A 22,809-nucleotide genomic window follows, 5' to 3' on the forward strand; every position below is an offset into this window, starting at 1 on the left:
TGATCCTCTAACTTCCCTGGCCCCCATATACTCTGCTCCTCTGGATTAGATCCAGCACTAATTACCAAGCTTGTGCTACAGCACACCTGCTGGCACTCAAGCTGATTGATCTGTGCCTCAGTTCTATAAAATGCACCTATTTGTTTCCTAGTGTTCCTGGAAAATATCCCAAAATATTTCCCGAAGAAAGGATACATGCTTTAAGAATATCTTTATGATATCCTAGCAATTAGTTGATAGATTATTCTGGTGTGAATTTTAGGTGAAAGTTTCTTTTTTCTTATATTTTAAAGTATTGCTATAATGCCAAGAAATCAAACTCCTGCTGTATTTATATTTAAACCTGCTAAAACCATTTTTTTAAATATCCCAAATACAAGATAAAAACTAAACATGAGACACTGATATTCTTCCACTAATAGAAAAGCCTAATCTCTTTCATAGACCCAAGTAAGAGTAACACAGTTCATTTACTTATTTTCCTACAATGGCCTATAGATTGAATAAACAGTAAATGTTTTGCAATTTAATTGAGCCTTTTTGCGGAATCAAGATGGCAGAGGAATGAGTGGAAGTCACACTGAACTCCTCCCAGGACCAACCTGGAACTAAAACTAAATTGTGGAGAAATCACCTGGAACAAACAACTGAACAACAGCAAGAGAGAAGCCTAATAACCTCAGAGGCAGAAGAATCAGCTTTATTTAGTGCAATCTAACTGCCACTTACCCTGGTCTGCAGCAAGGGCGGGGGCAGAGTTGACAGGAGATGCCTGAGGAAAGACTGGGGACAGAGGCTTTGGGGAGAGAACAGAGAGACTGGCCAGTGGAATCCTGGTGATGACTCCTCCCCCATACAGCATCAGCCATCTTGCTCAGGGAGAAACCACTCCCCTGAGCCCCTGAGTGGCAGCAGCGTGAGAGGACCCAATAAGCCCGTCCCCACAGAGGGACTCCACCCTACCCCGAGCTGTCTAAGCAGGCCTGCTGGGTGCAGAGTGACTTGATTAACACCTGAAGGAGACAGCCACAGACAGTAGATTCCTGGAAGTCTCAAACAGACTGCCTAAGGTCAGGCAGGAACGACATCTGACATCATCAGAGGCAGATCCAGAAAGTAAAAACAATGGTCTCCTACCTTAGAAGTTCACACCACAAAGTCAGAAAATCAAGACATAGCAATTTAAGAGGCAGAAGCAAAAAAGAAGTCTCACAAATAATGGGAAGGCAAATAAATACCCCTCCCACTTGAAAGGAAAGGAGGAATCCCCAGGATGAGAACTAAATGAAATTGAGGCAAGTAAACTATCAGATATTGAGTTCCAAACAATGGTTATCAGAAAGCTCAATGAGCTCAGTGAACTCAGAATTACAAAAAACTAGAGAAACTATGAGGAACTTACTGCATACTGTAACAGCATGAAAAAGGATGTAAAAACTATCAATAAGAGACAAGAGGAAATGAAGAATACAATTTCTGAATTGAAGAACACAATAGAAAGAATCAAAAGCAGGTTAGATGAGGCTGAGGACCAAATCAGCAAGCTGAAGGACAAGGTAGAACAAAGTTCCCAGAAAGAGCAAGAAAATGAAAAAAGACTCAGAAAGAATGAAGAGGCATTGAGGGAAATGCAGGACAGCTTAAAATATAATAATATCCGTATAATAGGGATACCAGCAAGAGAAGAAGAGGAGCAAGGGATAGAGAAGCTGTATGAAAAAGTAATGATGGAAAACTTCCCTCATTTGAGGAGAGAAAAAGTCACACAAGTCCAGGAAGCACAGAGGGTCCCAAGACACATCATAATTAAACTCCAAGACACATCATAATTAAACTGGCAACTATCAAAGACAAACAGAATCCTAAAGGCAGCAAGCAAAAAAGAGGTAGTAACATATAAGGGAGCCCCGATACAGCTAACATCTGACTTCTCAACAGAAACACTGCAAGCCAGAAGGGAATGGCAAGAAATATTCCAAGTGAAATATGAAAAGCAAAGGCCTGCAACCAAGATTGCTCTACCCAACAAGGATCTCCGTTAAAATGGAAGATGAAATAAGGAGTTTCCCAGACAAAAGAAGCCTAAAAGAATACACCTCTACCAAACCAGCACTACAAAATATGCTAACGGTACTGCTTTAAGATAAAGAAAAAGAATCTATGAATACCCAGTTCCTTTCACAGTTACCAATACTTGATATTACCAATACTTTCAATACATATTAATCTGATTGTGACAATGATGTGTTATTTAATTGTTCCTTTATTATTTGTTGAAACTAAACCTGTTTTTGTACATTTCTTGCCTATTTCTATTATTTTTAAAAAAGCTTTAACTAGCTCTTTGGTATTCTTTATCCATTTAACAATTAAAGGTTTGTAGAATTTATTTTCCCTAAAAAAAGAAACAAAAAACACAACTACTAACCCTTTTTTTAGATGGGTGACAAATACTTTCCCATTCCATTACTTGTCCTTTAACTTTTTTAATATGTATATTACTATATAGTCTTAAATGTTTAATATAGTCATATTGTCAATATTTTACTTTATAGCTTCTGGGTTTGAATATTTTACTTCAGAGGAAGAAAAATATTAGTCTCCTAACACTCCTTAGATTCTACATATTGATTTTTAACTCACCTGAATATTTCTTGTAAAATGTATTAAATAGGGCTCTATCTTTGTTTTATTTCAAGTAATAGTGGTCCGTGCACCTTATTTGTTGAATAAGCCTTATTTTACCCATTGATTTAAATGATCAATTTAATCATATATTACATTGTTAGACAAATATATGTGTTTGTCTATAGCATGCTCATTATATTTCATTGATCTACTTGATTATTTCTGTGCTGGTGTCATGTTTTTTAATTACTGAGAATTTATGGTTTTAAATTTTTTAATATTTTATAATTGACTTGGACATTTAAAATAAATAAATAAAAGCAATCTGCATTTAAAAAACAAGAAAGATTGCTTCTTGGCCTTTTGGCTAAGATCAAGTGTAGTATCTGTTCTTATCAGTTTAATAAAAAATGAAAGAAAGAAAAAAGAAAGAAGAAAGAAAGAAAGAAATTAAGAATTCCCTTCTTAATTTTTTGTTTGTTTGTTTGTTTTAATCTACAGTACCAACATACAAGGTTTGTGTGGAAAAAGTCAAGCCATTGTTAATAGAATGAGAACAGTTTGTGTCACATCAATGTAACCTGGCAGCTAAGGAAGGAAGGAAGAAAAAGAAAAGAAAAGAAAGAAAAGGAAAGGAAAGGAAAGGAAAGGAAAGAAAAAAGAAAAGAAAAGAAAAAAGAAAAGAAAAGAAAAGAAAGATGGAATTCATACCTTTTGTGACAACATGGATGGAACTGGAGAATATTATGCTAAGTGTAGTAAGCCAGTTGGTGAAAGACAAACACTACATGATCTTACCTCTAAGTGGAATCTATTCAACAAAATAAACTAATGAACAAAATAAACCACAGGCATGGAAACATGGAGCAGACTGAAAGTGACCAGAGGGGATGGGGAAAGAGGACAATAGTGGAAAGAAGAGGAAGGGACTAGACAAAGAACATGTATGAATGACCCATGGACATCGACAACAGAATTGACTGTGGGAGCGGAGGGTGCAGGTAGGTGAAGGGAGGGGGGAAAGTGGGAAGAATTGAAAAAACTGTAATAGAATAAACATGATTTAGAATTTTTTAAAAAATAAAACATACAATTCAAAAAAATAAATAAATGACCCTTTTTGCACTTGTCTAATATATTAATAGTGGACTGTTTTTACTTGCTTGTGAGGTTAGACTTTAAGTATCTGTATTTTACCAGCATAATACTTAATTCCCAAGGTCTATCAAATACCTTTAGACTATTAATTTAACTAAGGAAAATCAAGATATTCAGCTAATAGTTTATGTTTCCTTTGTCTTCAGACATCTAGTGTCCCCATTGGGAAGGCATATACCATTGTTCTCTCTCAGAAAATTTGGCTTCATTTTCTTTGGTTTTGTTTTACTTGGTTTCTCTCTAAAAGCTTTTAGAATCTCTTCTTAATTCTTGGTGTTGTGAAATTTCACAGTGATAATAATTAAATGCAGGTATGTATTCAGTTATGCTGAGAACTAAGTATATTTTTAAAGTTTGAAAATATGCATTAATCTTTAAGAAATTCTTTTTTTTGGAGTTACCTGCCCCCATATTCAAAGAAAATTGGGTTATTCTGAAAATGGCCCCTTACCGTGTCCCTTATCTTCTATCTTTAATTACCTCAGTATTTTATCTTTTTATTCATTGTCCTGATATATTCCTAAAATATATTTTGCTTCTTTATTTTGATTTATTTTCAACTTGGCAATCTTCTTTTTTTCAATTTACAAAAGTTCTTATCTTTTTCTTAAATGTATTCTTTTTATAAAAAAATATAGCTGACTGTCCCTATACTTATTATGTGATTATGTTATTAGAGTTGTCCCATTTTTTCCTTCCCTTTATCCCCCTCCACCCTGCAATCCCCTTCCCCCAAACACAACCCCCTCCCCCGGCCCGCTTAGTTCATGTCCATGGGTTAAACATATAAGTTCTTTGGCTTCTCCATTTCCTATACTATTCTTAACCTCCCCTTGCTCATTTTTTACCTACTATTTATGCTGCTTATTCCTTGTACTTTTTCCCCCACTTTCCCCCTCCACTTCCCCTGTTTTACTGTTCATAGTTTTTTATCCTTTTCTTAGATAAGTGCCTTTAACATTTCATATCATAAGCTTAGTGATGATGAACTCTTTTATCTTTACTTCATATGTGAAGCAGTTTATCTGCCCTTCCATTCTAAATGATAGCTTTGCTGGATAGAATAATCATGGATCTAAGTCCTTGCTTTTCATGACTTTGAATACTTCTTGCCAGTCCCTTTTTTTCTGCAAGTTTTCTTTTGAGAAATCAGCTGATAATCTTATGGGAACTGCTTTGTATGTTAACTGTCTCTTTTTCTCTTGCTGCTTTTAAGATTCTTTCCTTATGTTTAATCTTAGGTAACTTAATTATGATGTGCCTTGATGTGTGCTTCCTTGGGTCCAAATTCTTTGGGATTCTCTGAGCTTCCTGGACCTTCTGGAAGTCTATTTCCTTGCCCAGATTGGGGAAGTTCTCCATTATTTGTTCAAATAAGTTTTCAATTTCTTGCTCTTCCTTTTCTCCTTCTGGCACCCCTTTGATTCAGATGTTAGATCATTTAAAGTTGTCCCAGAGGTTCCTAAGTCTTTCCTCATTTTTTTTTAATTTTTGTTTCTTCATTCTGTTCTAGTTGAATGTTCATCTCTTCCTTATGCATCAAATCATTGATTTGAGTCCTGGTTTCCTTCTTTTTTACTGTTAGCTCCCTGTATATTTTTCTTCATTTCACTTTTCATAGTCTTTGCTTTTTCTTCCATTTTGTGAGCATACTCAGCCTATTCAGTGAGCATCCAGATTACCAGTGTTTTGAACTGTGCATCTGTTCAGTTGGCTATCTGTTCATTGCTTAGTTCTACTTTTGGAGTTTTGATCTATTCTTTCATTTGGGCCATACTTCTTTGTCTCCATGTGCCTGTTACATTGAAAGAGGAAGAGCCTTAGGCATTCGCCAGGGTGGAGCAACCCAGGTTGCTGAGTTGTGATGCTGTGTGTGGGGGAGGAATCTGAGAGGGAATGATGCCGCTTGCTTGACTCTTTGGTGGCTTTCAGTCACTCCCCCTGCTACCCACAAGCAAATTGGGCCCGTCTAGTGCTGATTGCCAGGTGAGTGGGTTTCCAGTACCCTGTGGGTCTCTCCAAAGAACTCTACTGTGAGGCTGGGAGTTTCTCCTACAGCCACAACCTCCACAGGCTTTTATCTCCAGAGGCTTTGAGGCGTTCTTTTCCTGCCCTGGAACCTTGGATTGTGTGGTCTGTCTCTCTCTGCAGCTGTACCTCCAGTTTACCTGCACACAAATGTGGGACCGCTTGGTCCTTCAGCCACTGCCTCACCTGCCTGGTCCTCCAGCCACTGCCTCACCTGCCTGGTCCTCCAGCCACCATCTTGCCACATATCCTCTCCGCCCCAGCTGCCCATCTCTGTCCCCCCTACTGTTCTGGATGAATGTTTCTTCTTTAACTCCTTAGTTGTTAGACTTCCATAAAGCTTGATTATCTGTCAGTTCTGGTTATTTTTTCTTTTTAAATTTGTTGGTGTCCAACTTTTGGTTGTGTGAAGAGACAAAGTATATCTACCTATACCTCCATCTTGTCTGGAAGTCCATTTGCTGCTATATATTTCTTTTCTGCATTACCTCAAATGTTCCCTATTGATAGATATAGGCCTGGACAGACCTGGCTGGTGTCCTAAGTGCCAGCGGGTACAGAGTGGAGAGGTCACAAGAGGCTAGCTTGGCACATAATGACAGATTTCCCACCTCTGGGCAAAGATGGGGGCAATAGGAAGCTTTGCACTGAGTTTGTGCAATGCTGGCTAACAGTAAAGCCCTCCTACTACTTTCCAGTCCCTGGGTGGAAGTGGGACTATAGGATGCAGCCACATGTGACTGTAGAGGTCAACATGGAGGCAGGGGGAGGTGCTGTCCTATCAGTTTAGTTTGGGAAAAGATGGGATTGATAAAAGTCAGCATTCATGTTGCCAAAGGACTTCAAGTATTTCTCCTAATTGCTCATAGGTTAACTAAAGTTTCCCCAAATACTCAGTTTTTATTTTACATCATTTTGTGGACCTAGAATAATAGTCAATAACTCCTAGCCATGTAATTTCAAAAGGTATGTTTAATCTTAAAATGGCTAACTAGGCACTTTTGTTTAGCTGCAGTTACCTTCTAATTCTACTAAAACAAAAAAAGAAAACATTATAAAAATTAATTTCTTCAAAAGAAGGGAAAATTTGGTAGAAAAACAGTGGGTAAGACATTTCAATATATTTCTGTAAGAAATAAAAAATGTGTTACCAGACAAAGCTGGGGTTTGGCTGCATGTCATCACCCACATGCAAAGTCGAAATACAAAAGTTAGTGGAGAAGGAAAGAGGTCTTTATTTACAGTTTTGGAGGATGGAGTACTCCCTGTCTCCAGGCTCCTCTCTCTGCAAAACAAACAAAACCCAGATGCTCCCCAAAACACCAAAGCCAGAAATAATGCCCAGAATTCCTTCCCCAATGAGTAGAGACAAGGATTGAATCTTTTGGGGTGCTTTATTCAGATGGCTGGTGGTCTGAGAATATGGGGGTTGTGTACCATAAAAGACCATCTTACATCTCATATCAAGCCAACCTTTTTTATAGGGAAAAGAAAAGTATAGGTAAGGAGTTTGGAATCCAGGAAAAAAGTAGGTAAGGGGATCAGAATTCAGGGAAAAGTTTAGTCAGATAAATGCTGTAGTCCAGCAATTTTTCTAGCATCCTTTCATCTTCTGACTGGTGATTCTTTATCTGTGTCCTGAGTGGCAGATGTCTCTTCTTGGAGCACAGTGGCTCAGAAACCAGTTTGATTGCTTGCAGTCCTCATAGGGCAAAATGGTCAAATTCCTTGTGGGTCTCCTGGAGTCAGGGGGGTCCAGTTATACATCCCAGTTCCTGGACATTAGCTTTCTACATGCTGTAATTACTAAGGTCATTAACTAAAACTTAAAACTAAAAACTTTCCAACTCTTGAGTTCCCCCATCACTTTCCCAATAAGTAGATTTATGTGGCCTCTGCTCTGATCATTATGTGTTATTTAAGAAATCATACAGCATGGCTGAAGACTCTGCCTTGAACCAGTATCACGGCTTAAAATCCCCAGCACATTTCTCCACAGATTGCAGTTCCAAGACACAGATAGATTCTTTTTTTCCCCCCAAAGCTGCCCCAAAAGACATTCACATCACAAAGTCTCAATATGATATGTCATATTTTAAATGGATATATAGACATACATTTAATTCACTGGAATTTTGCAAGGGGAATGAACACTCAGGTAATAATATAATAAATTCAAAAGATTAGTTGTTTTACTTTGTTTCAGATGGAATTCTAGTTCAAATGTATCTCTAATATAAACTTCTTTACTATAAGAGAGAACTGATAGCCTATTTTATTTGGCTTCCAATAACCTGAAAATGATAAACCACTCGGTTCTTAAATGTGAGGGTACTTCATTTGCACTGAGCACAATATATTAATGCTATTGTTTAAGGGCTTGTCTACAATGAAAATGTTATCAAGGAAAATTACTCTATGTAATTTATGTATATAGAATTTGCGCATATTTTCTGAGATTCGTATATACTGATCTCTACAGATATGTTTGAAAAATGTTATCAGGTATTGAACTGCGGTAAACTTTAGAGTGAAAGAGAAAGAAAAGATGATAATAGCTGTAGAAATTTTCATGATACTGTAAATAAAAAACATTTTGGAAGTTAATAATAGAAAGCAATAGGCCTTGAGATCCTCAGACAATTTAATGACACACTTCAGGCCACCTAGGGGTACAGAAAAGGAATGGTCTTTCCTGAATTACCTAGAATAAATAGCCTCCCTAGACAAAAGTGAAAATTTACATTTTGTTCTTCAATAGTTTATTAAATGAATTCAGTTTGAAAATGTTTGATACATATGGCGGAAAAGCTTATCATTTTTCATCAAAGATGAATAAAGAGGTCTCATATAATGATCTCTAACAAGTGAAAAAATTCATAAAAATCAATTATGGTGAAAATCTGAATGTGAATGGTGAACAAGAACACAAAGAAGGCATGAAGACAGTCAGAATAGGAGCATAATGTTTATCAGACAACGATGACAATGCAAAGCTCTGTCCTTGTAGCTAACATTTCGATCTTGGGAAAATAAACCATAGTCTATTAAAATTTATGAATAGGTAGATGGTAGTCTTATATCAAAATAGATAGAAGTCTAATTAGACAAAACAGTATCTGTTAAAGATACTCAAGGTTAAAAACAACGGTATATAGTACAGGAAATAGCTCAAAATGCATGAGAAATGTTCTATGACAGTGCTAAGTTAGGCACATTTCCCCCTCAAAAACAGGACTGATTAAGTGTATAAAACATGCGACCCTAATATTTTCCTATTGCCATTATATGTAATAATCTCTACAGCTTTCTAATGAAATGAATGAGATCATTTCCCACAAGAATAAATTCATATAAGGAAAGGAATGTGGAAATATATAAACTTAGATTTTTCTGTATCTGATTTTCTGTGTATTTTATTCTGTGTTTCATTTTTAAATATTTTATATTATGCAGTTATGATTGACATACAATATTACATTAGTTTCAGGTGTACACATAGTGATAGATATTTATATAACTTACAAAGTGATCACCCTGACAAGATTAATTATTACCTGGTACCATACATAGTTACTACAATATTATTGACTATATTCTTTGTTATATTTTAAATTCCCATAACCTTTTATAACTGGCAATTTATACTTAATTCATTCACATTTTTTTACCCAGTCCCCAAATTCCCTTTCACGTGACAACCATAAATTATTTCTATATCTATGAGCTTGTTTCTGTTTTGTTTGTTCAATTTTTTTTTTTACATAGAAGTGAAATAATATGGTACTTGTATTCTGTTTTCTGACTTATTTCACTTAGTATAATACCTGCGTGGTCCATTCATATTGTCACATATGGCAATATTTCATTCTTTCTGTGGCTAAGTAATACTCCATTTTATATATTTTCCATTCATCTATTGATGGACACTTAGGCTACTTCCATATCATCTTGGCTATTGTAAATAATACTGCAGTGAATGCAAGGGTGCATATGTCTTTTCCAATTAGTGTTTTAGAATATTTGGATAAATATCCAGAAGTAGGATTAATGGGTCATATGATAGCTCTACTTTTAATTTTTTGAGGAACCTCCATATTGTTTTTCTATAGTGGCTATACCACTTTGCAACCCTACCAACAATGCGTGAGGGTTCTCTTTTCTCCATGTCCTCACCAGCACTTGCTGTTTATTGATTTATTGATGATAGCTAATCTGACAAGAGTGAGGTGATATCTCATTGTGGTTTTAATTAGCAATTTTTTTCATGATTATTGACATTGAGCATCTTTTCATATGCTTATTGGCCATCTGTACATTCTCTTTGAAGAAGTGTCTATTCAAATTCTCACCTATAGAGCTACCTTGTACAGAGAAAGTACATAGATAGCAGAGCTGCCCTTGCTGAAGAGATTATGGAGCTGCCAAAAAACTATGGTACTCAGTTACAGGATGCCTCATGCAGAGAAAGTGCAGAAATAGTGGCACATGTTTTGCATGGGCATGTGTGCCTGCCTTGCCCAAAGAAAAGTACAGAACTGGCAAAACTTCCTGTTAGCCACCCACACAGCTGACCCATGTATGTACTGCTGTATATCTGCACAGGGTTTCCCTAAGCAGAGAAGATGTAGAAATAGCAAAGTTGGACTGTACAAGGACACAAGGCTGCCTCACTTGGAGAAAAGGTAGAGTTAGCAGGGTGTTGAGATATAGCCACCCAAACCCTCCCCTGGCAACAAACAATTAAAGCAACAGGGCAATACAAGAGCATGCCAAATGCATGGCAAACAGTTCATCTACATCAGGCAGCCTCAAATGGATTGGGAGGACAAGGAAGCATGCACACAATGAGCTCCCCGATCCAGAACATGCTCCTTCAGACCATGCAACACACAAGGCACCACATATACCTGCCCAGACTATGACTGACCTACCACATCTATTCAATACATAGTCTACACAGAGAGCACTTTGTCAAGGCTGGGAGAGATAATTATCCAATCCAATTCATAGGAACAAACACAGAAAAATCAAAGAAAATGGGGAAACAGAAGAATATACCCCCAATTAAGGAAGAAGACAACAGAAAATACCCAATGAAATAGAGATAAATAATTTCCCTGATAAAAATTCAAAGAAATGTCATAAAGATGCTCAACAAACTTGAAAGTAGAATACATGTACTCAGAGCACTTTAACAAAGAGATTGAAGATGTAATAAAGAACCAGAAATGAAGAATACATTAGAAGGAATCAATATCAAATTAGTTAATACAGAAAAGATTAGTGACCCGGAAGACAGAATATTGGAAAGTGCTAATCAGAACAGCAAAATGAAAAAGAGGTTTTTAAAAATGAAGATAGTGTAAAAGACCTCTGGGATAACATCAAAACCATGAAGAGTCAAAACAATCATGAGAAAGAAAAAGTTGGAGATACAATGCTCTCTGACTTCAAACTGTACTGCAAAGTAAAACAGTTTGGTACTGGCATAAAAACAGACACAAAGATCAATGGAACAATGTAGAGAGCCCAGAAATAGTCAACTAATCTAGAAAAAAAGTAGGAAAATATACAATGGAGAAAGCAGTCTTTTCAACAAGTTTGTTGAGACAACCAGACACATACATGCAAAATATGAAACTGAACCAGCCTCTCATACCATATACAAAAATAAACTGAAAATGAATGAAGACTTATCTGTAAGGTCTGAAACAAAACTCTTAGAAGAAAACATATATAGTAAACTATTTGACATCAGTATGAGTGATATGTTTTTGGATATGACCCCTTAAACAAGGTTGGAAAAAAGCAAAAATAAACAAATAGGACTTCGTTAAAATAAAAACTTTCACACGGTAAAGGAAACCAACAAAATAAAAGATAATCTAATGAATGGCAGTATATGAGGTATGTCCAGAAGGTATCCAGCATATAATATGAAAGATAGAGATATTAATTGAATAAAAGATATGAAAAACATTGTACATAGGACAATGACACTTTATTTCCCTTCAAAGTAGGCACCTTGGGATCTCACAGAGTTCTCCCAGTCGCCATCAACTGCCCCATTATATTTTCCTGAATCTCACTGACAGTCTGAAATTTCTTCCTTTTCAAAGGTGATTTTAGTTTTGGTAAAAGCCAGAAGTCTCAGGGTGCCAAATCTGGGCTAGAGGGGAAGCTTAGTTACCTGGGTGAATTGATGTTTCACCAAAGAATTCTGCACAAGGCCTGATGCATGAATGGACATGTTGTCATGACGAAGCTGCCAACCACCAGTTGCTCATAGCTGTGGCCTTCTGAATAATCCAAATAGTTTCCATGAAGGAATGTTCAAGCTCAATGAAAAATTTGATGCAGATTAATTGCTCTACTCTCTACTCAGTCATTGTAAATGTTACAACCACACAGTACACATGCTCACTCAACAGCACCTACCACACCGACCCACTGACTAAACTGACTAGTACAGTGAAGTCACTGTTCACACATTGGCACTCCAGTCCACTCTCCTTGGCTGCCAAGTTACATCAATGTTGCACAAACCATTCTTGTTATATTAACAATGGTTGTGTTTTTTTCCAGACAGGCCTCATATATTCACAAATGACATATCCAATAAGGAGCTGATATCCACAATATATAGGGAAAGCATACAAGTCAATAATAATAAACAAACAAATAATTTGAAGAAAAAGTGTAGAGGACATGAAAAGACATTGCTCCAAAGAAGACATATAGCTGGTCAACCAACATAAAAAGATGATTAACATCACTAACCATCAGAAAAATACAAATCAAAATCACAATAAAATACCACCTTGTACCAGTCAGAATGGCTATTCTAAAAAATCAACAAATAACTTATGTTGGTAAGGATATTTTATTCAAATGCCACAGAATACCACTGTTGACAGGACTATAAATTGGTATAGCCGCTATGGAAAACAGTATGGAGATTACTCAAGAAACTAAAAGTAGATGTAACATACAACCCAGCAATTCCATTTCTGATATTTATCTGAAGAAAATGAAAACACTAATTCAAAAAGACATATGTACCTCTTCCCCTATGAAATTCATTGCAGCATCATTATCATAGCCAAGATAAGGAAGCAACTTAGGTGTCCATTAATAGATGAATGACTAAAGAAGATGTGGGATAGATGATAGACAGATAGAATATAGATGAGAGATAGATGATAGATCAATAGATAGACAGATAGGTAGACAGATAGACAGATGATAGATGCAATGCAATATCATGCAGCAATAAAAAATGAAATCTTACCATTTGCAACAATGTGAGTGGACCTTGAGGGCATTCTGCTAAGTGAAATAAGTCAGAGAAAGTTAAATACTCTATGGTTTCACTTATATGTGTGATCTTAAAAAAATGAAACAAATAAAAAAACAAATTCATAGAAACAGAAACCAAAGTGATGGGTAACAGAGGGGAGGAGCATAGGGGACATGTGAAAAAGACCTGAGTATAGTCTATAATAATTGCAGTAAGTTTGCACAGTGACAAATGATTACTAGAATTAGTGGGGTGATCACACTGTAAGGTGTAAAAGTATCAAATCACTATATTGTACACATGAAATTAATATAACTGAGAAATTATATATCAGCTATACATGAATTAAAAAAAGGAACAGAAACAATAGGGTATAGACACAGAGGCACAGAGTAGGAGAGGAGTTTTATTTTTTATTTTATTTTATTTTAACGAATTGGATTACATGATTGTGTGCACTGGTAAATTCAAAATCTCTAGGTGAAGTAGGAAGGCTAAAAATTCCAGTCAAAACTGATGTTGAAAGTTTTGAATCCAAAATCCAGACAGCAGACCAGCAAACTAGAAACTCAGGCAAGCTTTCTGTTATAGTCTGGAAGAAGAATTTCTTCCTCAGGAAACTTCAATTATTGCTTGTAAGGCCTTTAACTAATTGAATAAGAATCACTCACATTTTCAAGTGTAATTTGCTTTACTTAAAGTCAATTGATTATTAATTACAATCACATTTGCAAAATAACTTCACAGAAATATCTAGACTTGTATTTGACCAAACTACTGGGCACAAACACCTGGCCAAGTTGACACAAAAAATTAACCATCACAAACCCTGAAACTACCCAATAAGTATTTGACATTAGACTAATAATCTTCATTAAAAGATGGCTAAAAGATGTTACAAAGGGACCAAAAGGGCAAGCAAATAATATACGGAATTTCTTATTTTAAAATGTAAATGATATTGATTAGAATTCAACCAAACTAGCTGTGACAGTTTTAACACACCCTTGTTGATTGTTTCAAAATGGTTTGAAGTCAATGGATTTGGCAAGATATGAACAAGTTCCTACTTCTAAACATAATTCCTCCTTCCTTTGTTATTTACTTCCTATGAGAGCTTAAGTAAAGGCTTGTGTGCCTTTCAGCACATTATGCAAAAAAAAAAAAAAAGAAGCAGTTTTACACACACGTACATCTGTAGTCATGTAGTGATATGTTACTAATTTTTACACAGGCTGTCTTAGCTTGGGCTGCTATAACAGATTACCACTAGCTGGTGGCTTAAGCAATAACAATTTATTTCCCACAGTTTAGGACCCTGCAAAGTCCAAGACCCAGGTACCGTTAGTACAGTATCTAGTATGGGCCCTCTTCCTCATTTGCAGACAGAAACTTCCTTGATGTATCCTTGTAGATGCCCAGAAGTGGGGTACGGGGGAGCAAGAGCTTAAGAGAGTAGAGTGTGCTCTTTTTTCTGTTCTTATAAGGGCACTAATTACATAGGAGGGCTTTACCCTTATGACTTCCTTTGAACTTAATTACCTCCCAAAGGCCACACCTCCAGATAGTATAATATTGAGGGTTAGGGCTTCAACGTGGACCAAATAAATGTTGCTTTCATTTGGCAAGTTTTTTGCTTTATTTAGCAGCTTGATCATTTCATGATCCATTTATTTTGCTTCAGAGCCTGTTTTGTAATAAAATTGGTAGATGTGCATTTGAGCCTTCTGGAAGATGATATGTTGCAGATTTTCACTTCCATTCTTTAGATTCTTACAAGATATCTTACAAGAAAGATAAAATTGGTGAAAATGCAATCAGGAAACTCAACAATAAAAGCAATAACTGCTTCTCACATGGCACACAATATTCAAACACTCTCATTGTTCAAATTTCACTTGTATGTATCACTTTTATACTCATCTACCTTCTTTCAACTCTTTTAACTTCCAGTGGAGATAATGGAACTAAGATGTAAAATACAAGGGCACATTAATATCATCAATTAAAGTCAAACAGAAGGTTCAGAAATCTTTGTGAGATTTAGATTTGTTATTACGTATTTCATGACAAAATTTGAGAAATTGAACTGATAGCTTAAAGTTTTTTTATAATATTTAGAATTTCACTAGTTTTTGTCATGCCTGACAATTTAGTTTCATTTAAAAAGAACATTTTAATGCTTTGCTTTGCTTTTTCCAAACTGTCAAATATTCTACTATGACAATACAGCATCTCTGGTAGCCCATTTCACTGTCTTTCTAATTAGACTCACTGTGGATGTTTTATAGACTTTCAAGCAATTTCCAGTACTGAATGACTCTTCATATACAGGCCAATACAGCCTAGGCCTTGAGGAGTTTTCAAAAATGATAGGTACATAAAACAATCCTTTGAAAATTACAGAAAACAAGGTCAACAGATCTCATTGGTTTGCATATGGTAAATTTTTCTAATTATTATTTTTTGTCTGCTTTTTTGTCAACTGACAATTTTTCAAGGTCTCTATTTCTTTCTTGTCTACAGTTTAATGAGAAAATTGACAAATAACATGACAGTAGTTGTTCCCTTTTAACATCATCATTAATGTTCTTACATTTTGGAGTATTTCTCTGCTAGAATATTTCCCCTGAGTATGATATCTTTGTAAATGCTTTTCATTATAACCTTAAAAACCATTTATGAACAATAAATTCATTCTATATTTGGCTTTCTACTTCAATGTACTTTCTTAAACTCTATGTAACTCTTTATATTCTGTTTCTTTTTATCTCTCTGCTTCATTTTCAAAATATCAATTCCCTTTTTCTTTTATAGCAGCTTTTTGATAAATCACTGTTTAATAAATGGAATTATACTTTAATATACTCTTATTCTAGCATTTTTAATATGATATCTTTCTAATTTCCTAGATTTCAATAATCACTTAACTTTTTACATTATAAATGCCTTAATTCCTCAGTATTCTCTAATTAAAGTTAATTATCTTAGACAAAGTGATCACAGCCTTTCATTCTTCTGCTCAGTTCTGCTTCATTTAAGGTAACCTGAAGGACTGTATCCTGGCGATTTCTTTTTTTTTTTTTTTTCCCCAAGCATTTCTTTCTTTCTTTCTTTATTTTTAAATACATTTGTCTCTGCCTCCCCCCCCCCCACCACTTTCCCTTGTCCCCTCCTTCCTTCCCTCCCTCAGCTCTTCCCCTTTGGTTTTGCCCATGAGTCCTTGCTATATGTTCCTTGACTTTCCCCTTCCCTTCCCTTTTCCTGCCCCCCCCTTCCTTCTTGTCTCTGTTGATTTCTTTTCCTTTCAGTGTTGCTGGTCATATTTTCCTTGCATCTTTGTATTGTTGGTTAGATTCCACTTATAGGTGAGATCATATGGTATTTGTCTTTCACCCCCTGGCTTATTTCGCTTAGCATAATGCTCTCTAATTCCATCCATGCTGTCGCGAAGTTTAGTAGTTCTTTTTTCCTTTCTGCTGCATAGTATTCCATTGTGTATATGTACCATAATTTTTTGATCCAATCATCTACTGATGGACACTTAGGTTGCTTCCAACACTTGGCTATTGTAAATTGTGCTGGTGATTTCTATTGAACCTAAATGGGCAAAAGGTCAAGATGAAGAGCTTATTATTAGGCAGGGAAATAAAGGACAAAGGCTTTGGATGGAGACTGACCAAGTCAACACTCTGATCCTTAGAAGACTTGGCAACTGGTCTAACACCTTAATCTTAAAAGTGTGGACCACAAGTATCAGCGTCATCAGGGGTACTTAAAAGTCCCCTGATACTTAAAAGTAATGTTCCACTAAGGTAAAACAAAGTTTATTTTAAATTTTTCAGTTAGGCCTACATAATCATAAATTTAATAATTTATTTGGCATACTAGATCTAGGTCCATTTCTTATCAAATTTCTGATAATAATGATTGTATTTATTTTTAGAAAGAGAGGAAGGGAGGGAGAAACACAGGGAGAGAAACATCAATGTGAGACAGAAATATCAATCCACTGCCTCTCGTGTGTACCCCAACTGGGGACAGAACCTGTTATCCAGGCACAGTGAAATAAGAGAGTCAGAGAAAGAAAAGTACTATATGATTTCACTCATTTATGGACTCTAATGAACAAACTGAACTAACAGCCACAGTAGAGATGGACCCATGGATAGAGAGCAGAATGACAGCTCTGGAGGAGGAGGGATGTTGGGCCATGGAAGGAAAAAAATAACTCATGGACACAGACAACAATGTAGTGACTGTAGGGGAGAGGGAGTATAAGGGGACTAAATGGTAATAGAAAAAATATGATACAAAATTTCTTAAAAATCACAAAAAAAGTTTTTTCAACAAAAGTTCTCGAACAAGCTAGAACATGAATGATGCTATCTCTTCAACTCTAATGAGCTTGTTGCCCACTGTTGGGTTTCTGTATCACTTCTGTTCACATGCACGTGCTTTTCTTAAGGAGAAGACTGGATGGCTTAGACAATGTGTGAGTGATAATTAGATAAAGAAATCAAAGTCGATTTATGGATTCTTCCAACCTATGGATTGACTAGATTTCTTGAGAAACTGTAGGCCTCTTTCTATGACGTGGGAAAAAATAATGACCACCTAATGAATGAGTGTAGGTGGAGTTATTTTGGCTTTTAAAACTAAGAATATAGTTTAAAACAGTATGGCAATTGTGGGGGGAGAGCAGTGAGGGGAGTTGGGAGAGAGTATCAGAAAGATAAATATTAATGGGAAAATACAATTAAAAAACTTTAAAATAATAATAAAATTAATTTAAAGACACATTTCTGATAATATAAAGTATTATAAACACTTCAACAGCAGTAAGCACAAAGTATCTTTAGAACTTTCATATCTTTCTGATCCCTGGGTAACAACTAAATAAGAGTAAGAGGTATGTTTATTCATTATGTCATTCAATCATTAAGCAAACATTTATCACTATGTGTCTGGCTCTGGTCTGTATTTGGGAGACAAATAAGCCATAAGACAGAGTGCCTAATATCAAAATGAAGGGGAGAAAGACAAAATAATCAATAAAACATCAGATATGTACTTTAATGAAAAAAAAAACAGAAAAGCAAGGTAAATTGGTAAGGAATGACTAAGGAACTTCTGAGAAGAGATGATTAGGGAAGACTTTTTAGAAAAAGTGATATTGGAACTGAGATTTGAATGATAAATAGGAGACCATCTTACAGACAGCACACCCATCATAGCAAAAGTTTGTCATGCAGGACTATCAGAAGAAAGCTGTGCAGTGGAGGCTTCAACATTGAAGGCAGGTAAGGTATATCACACATCGGTTCTCAGTTCTACTACCTAAAATAACACTTTCTTTTTTTCTTAATAGCATCTCTTCAAATGTTTTAGTAAAAAGGCCTGCCAGTTAATTCTCTTTAGGTACCATAATAATGCAAATAGTAATGCCTGAACAGCAGTTGTTTAGCTGTATAATTTTGAGAGCAATTTATAGAATCCTGCCTCCCTTCCTGAGAGTTACTATGCTCTGCCCCTCAGAGGGGTGTGTGAGTTGGAAAGGACCAGTAGAATGGAAATGCTCGCAGGTTTGGGGGGAAAAAGATATTTTCATAGGTGGTACCGTAGGCTCCATGAGCCTAAGATCATGGCAGAACCTTGTACAATAGCAGCAAATGCCCAAGATTAAGTAAAAGACAGCCTACAATGGAGAAGTGACCAGCAGAATGGTCCGAAGAAAAGAACATATAGCAAGGACTCATGGACAAAACCAAAGGGGAAGAGCTGAGGGAGGGAAGGTGGGAGGGGGCAAGGGAAAGAGTTGGGGGGAAGGCAGAGACAAATGTATTTGAAAAAATAAATTAAAATAAAATAATAATTAAAAAAAAAGAAAAGAAAAGCTGTCCTGCTGCTTAGTTTTTAGAACACAGCCACATGTACTCATGTACTTGTTTATGTATTTACTGGCTGCTTTTCTCCTATTATATATATTATATATATATATAAATTATATATATATATAAATCACTTAGTGTTTCTATAGACTAGCAACAAAATGTTTGAAGAAGAAATAGAGAAAACTGACTTGCGCCCAGTGACTGGCGAGGGTTGGCGAGCATGTGTGTGACCGACGCGGGCTGGCGAACGCTTGCACCTGCCAGCAAGGCCTCACACAGACTGGCACCCATACAGCCTGCGAGGGAGTGCACAGAGGGGCAAGGGTAGGCGTAAATTGACCTACCCGCCGCGATTGCGGAGCGGCCCACAAAATAAGTAGAGCTGCCCAGAGTCCCTGGAGGAGAGACCAGAAACAGGATTAACCGGAGAGTCCTAGAGCTGACTTCCTCCCATTTCCGTAGTCCCCATTTGGCGAGGGCAAGCAACGCACCCAAAGAGCCAAAAGCGGGGAAAACACACAATAGAAGACCCTAAACTGACCAGTACCGCGAAGCTTACATGCCAGGGAGGCCAGATGAGTATGGGAGGTCGCGAATAAGCCCCCTGGTCTGGGGCAAACACATGCGAGCCCAGGCAGGTGGGGGACCCTGCCGCGCTGGGAACGCGCTCAAGGAGCTCGCGTGAGAGCGCAGAGAGATCCCAAAAAATAGCCCAGCCCTGACCGAAGGGGTCACAGAGCTGCTCCAAGCAGGAGTCAGACACAGGCATTAGACTCCTGAAAGGCTCAAACAAACAACCCAAGGCCCTATAGGGTCAACAACTGACATCATCAGAGGCAGGCCCAGAAAGAAAAGTAAAGGACAAAAATACTTAACAGACTCTCACAAAAATGGGAAGAAAAAGAAGTTCCCCCCAAATGAGTGGAAAAGGGGACTCCCCACAGAGAGAGCTTAATGACATAGAGGCAAGGGAACTCTCAGATATGGAATTTAAAACAATGGTTCTAAGGAAGCTCAATGAGCTCAGCCAGCTCAAAGAGAACTATGAGAAACTGCAGAGAAACTATCAGGATCTTACAGCAAACTATATCAGCCTGGAAAAGGACATAGAAACTATCAAAAAGACACAAGGGGATATGAAGAATACCATTTCTGAATTGAAGAACACAGTAGAAGGAATCCAAAGCAGCCTGGATGAAGCTGAGGATCGAATCAGTGAGATGGAGGACAAGGTAGAAAAAAGCTCCCAGAAAGAACAAGAAATGGAAAAACGGCTCAAAAAGAATGAAGAAGCATTTAGGGAAATGCAGGACAACCTGAAACGCAATAATATCCATATAATAGGGATGCCAGAAGGAGAAGAAGAGGAGCAAGGAATAGAGAACCTCCTCAAAAAAGTAATGATGGAAAATTTCCCTAATTTGAGGAGAGAAAGGCTCTCATGGATCCAGGAGGCACAGAGGACCACACTCAAGAGGGATCCAAGGAGGTCCACTCCAAGACACATCATCATTAAAATGGCAAATGTCAAAGACAAAGAGAGAATCCTCAAGGCAGCAAGGGAGAAGGAGAAAGTCACATACAAGGGGGCCCCGATACGCCTAGCAGCTGACTTCTCAACAGAAACACTACAAGCCAGAAGGGAATGGCAACAAATATTCCAAGCCATGAAAAGCAAGGGCCTACAGCCAAGGCTGCTCTACCCAGCTAGGCTCTCCATTAAAATAGAAGGAGGAATACGCAGTTTCCCAGACAAAAGAAAGCTAAAAGAATACATCTCTACCAAACCAGCACTCCAAGATATGCTAAGGGGACTGGTTTAAGCAGATGAAGGAAAAGAATGAGACAGAGAGGAACACAAGTACAAAGAGAAAAGATGAGTAAGTTTCTATCAGTAATATCTCTCAATGTGAATGGACTAAATGCCCCAATCGAAAGACACAGGGTAGCTGAATGGATAAGAAAACATGACCCACACATATGCTGCCTACAAAAGACCCACCTCAGAGCAAGAGACCTACACAGATTGAAAGTAAAGGGATGGAAAATAATATTCCAAGCAAATGGACATGAGAAAAAGGCTGACGTTGCCATACTTGTATCAGAAAAAGTAGATTTCAAAGCAAAGGCCATAAAGAGAGACCCAGAGGGGCACTTTATCATACTTAAAGGAAGAATCTATCAAGAAGACATCAACATTGTAAACTTATATGCTCCCAATATAGGAGCCCCCAAGTTTATAAGGAAATTGTCGGATGACTTCAAAAAAGATATAGACAGCAACACACTGATAGTAGGGGATTTCAACACCCCACTGTCAAAAATGGACAGATCTTCCAAACAAAACATTAATAAACATATCGTGGCGCTGAATGACACACTGAATCAAAGAGACTTAACTGACATATATAGAACCTTACATCCCAAAGGAGAAAAATACACATTCTTTTCAAATGCTCATGGCAGTTTTTCAAAGATAGACCACATGATAGGACACAAAGCAAGCCTCAGCAAATTCAGGAAAATTGAAATAATACCAAACTTTTTCACAGACCACAAGGCCTTGAAACTCGAAATCAACCTCAAAGAGAAACTTCAAAAACGTGGAAACTCATGGAGACTGAACAGTACACTATTAAACAATGAATGGGTCAATAATGAGATAAGAGAAGAAATCAAAAAATTTCTGGAAACAAATGAAAATGAACAGACAACTGTCCAAAACCTATGGGACACAGCAAAGGCGGTCCTGAGAGGGAAGTTCATAGCAATACAGGCTTACCTTAAAAAGATAGAAACATTTCAAATAAAAGACCTAACACTACAACTTCAAGAACTGGAGAAACAACAACAAATAAATCCCAGAGCAAGTAGAAGGAAGGGAATAGTCAAGATGAGAGCAGAACTGAATGACATAGAGACAAAAAGAACAATTCAGAGGATCAACCAATCCAGAAGCTGGTTCTGTGAAAAGATAAATAAAGTTGACAAGCCTTTAAGCAGACTCATCAAGAAAAAAAGGGAGAGGACCCAAATTAATAATATCAGAAATGAAAGAGGAGAAATAACAACTGATACCACAGAAATACAAATGATCATCAGAAACTATTATGAACAATTATATGCCAAGAAATTTGAAAATCTTGATGAAAAGGACAAATTTTTAGAAAAGTATAATCTTCCAACACTGAAGGAGGAAGAAACAGAAAGCTTGAACAGACCGATAACAGCTGGGGAAATTGAAGCAGTCATCAAGAAACTCCCAGCACACAAAAGCCCAGGGCCAGACGGTTTCCCAGGAGAATTTTACAAAACATTTAAGGAAGAGCTAACCCCTGTCCTTCTCAGACTATTCCAAAAAATCCAAGAAGAGGGAAGACTCCCAGACTCCTTCTATGAGGCCAGCATCACCCTGATCCCAAAACCAGATAAAGACCCTACAAAGAAAGAAAACTACAGGCCAATTTCGCTGATGAACATAGATGCTAAAATCCTCAACAAAATATTGGCAAACCGCATCCAGCAATACATTCAAAAGATTATCCATCACGATCAAGTGGGATTCATCCCAGGGATGCAGGGATGGTTCAATATATGCAAATCAGTAAACGTGATACACCACATAAATCAAAGAAAAGACAAAAACCACATGATCATCTCGATAGATGCAGAAAAAGCATTTGACAAGGTACAGCACCCATTTATGATCAAAACACCCAGCAAAATGGGAATCAATGGGGCATTCCTCAACGTAATAAAGGCCATATATGAAAAACCTACAGCCAATATCATACTCAA

The 22,809-nt window shown here is 37.0% G+C and overlaps 1 protein-coding gene and 1 pseudogene across 1 annotated transcript in view; both read left to right on the plus strand.

Annotated features, from left to right (window-relative positions):
• The window catches only part of LOC129065503 (keratin, type I cytoskeletal 18-like), a 64,525-nt gene that overhangs the window by 16,016 nt on the left and 25,700 nt on the right, over positions 1 to 22,809 (plus strand). The window lies entirely within an intron of this gene.
• Positions 2,976 to 3,059, plus strand: LOC129065550 (uncharacterized; annotated as a pseudogene).

The sequence above is a fragment of the Pteronotus mesoamericanus genome, unplaced genomic scaffold (genome assembly GCF_021234165.1).
Source record: "Pteronotus mesoamericanus isolate MK-2021 breed Mesoamerican mustached bat unplaced genomic scaffold, CSHL_Meso_final contig_180, whole genome shotgun sequence".
Taxonomy (NCBI): domain Eukaryota; kingdom Metazoa; phylum Chordata; class Mammalia; order Chiroptera; family Mormoopidae; genus Pteronotus; species Pteronotus mesoamericanus.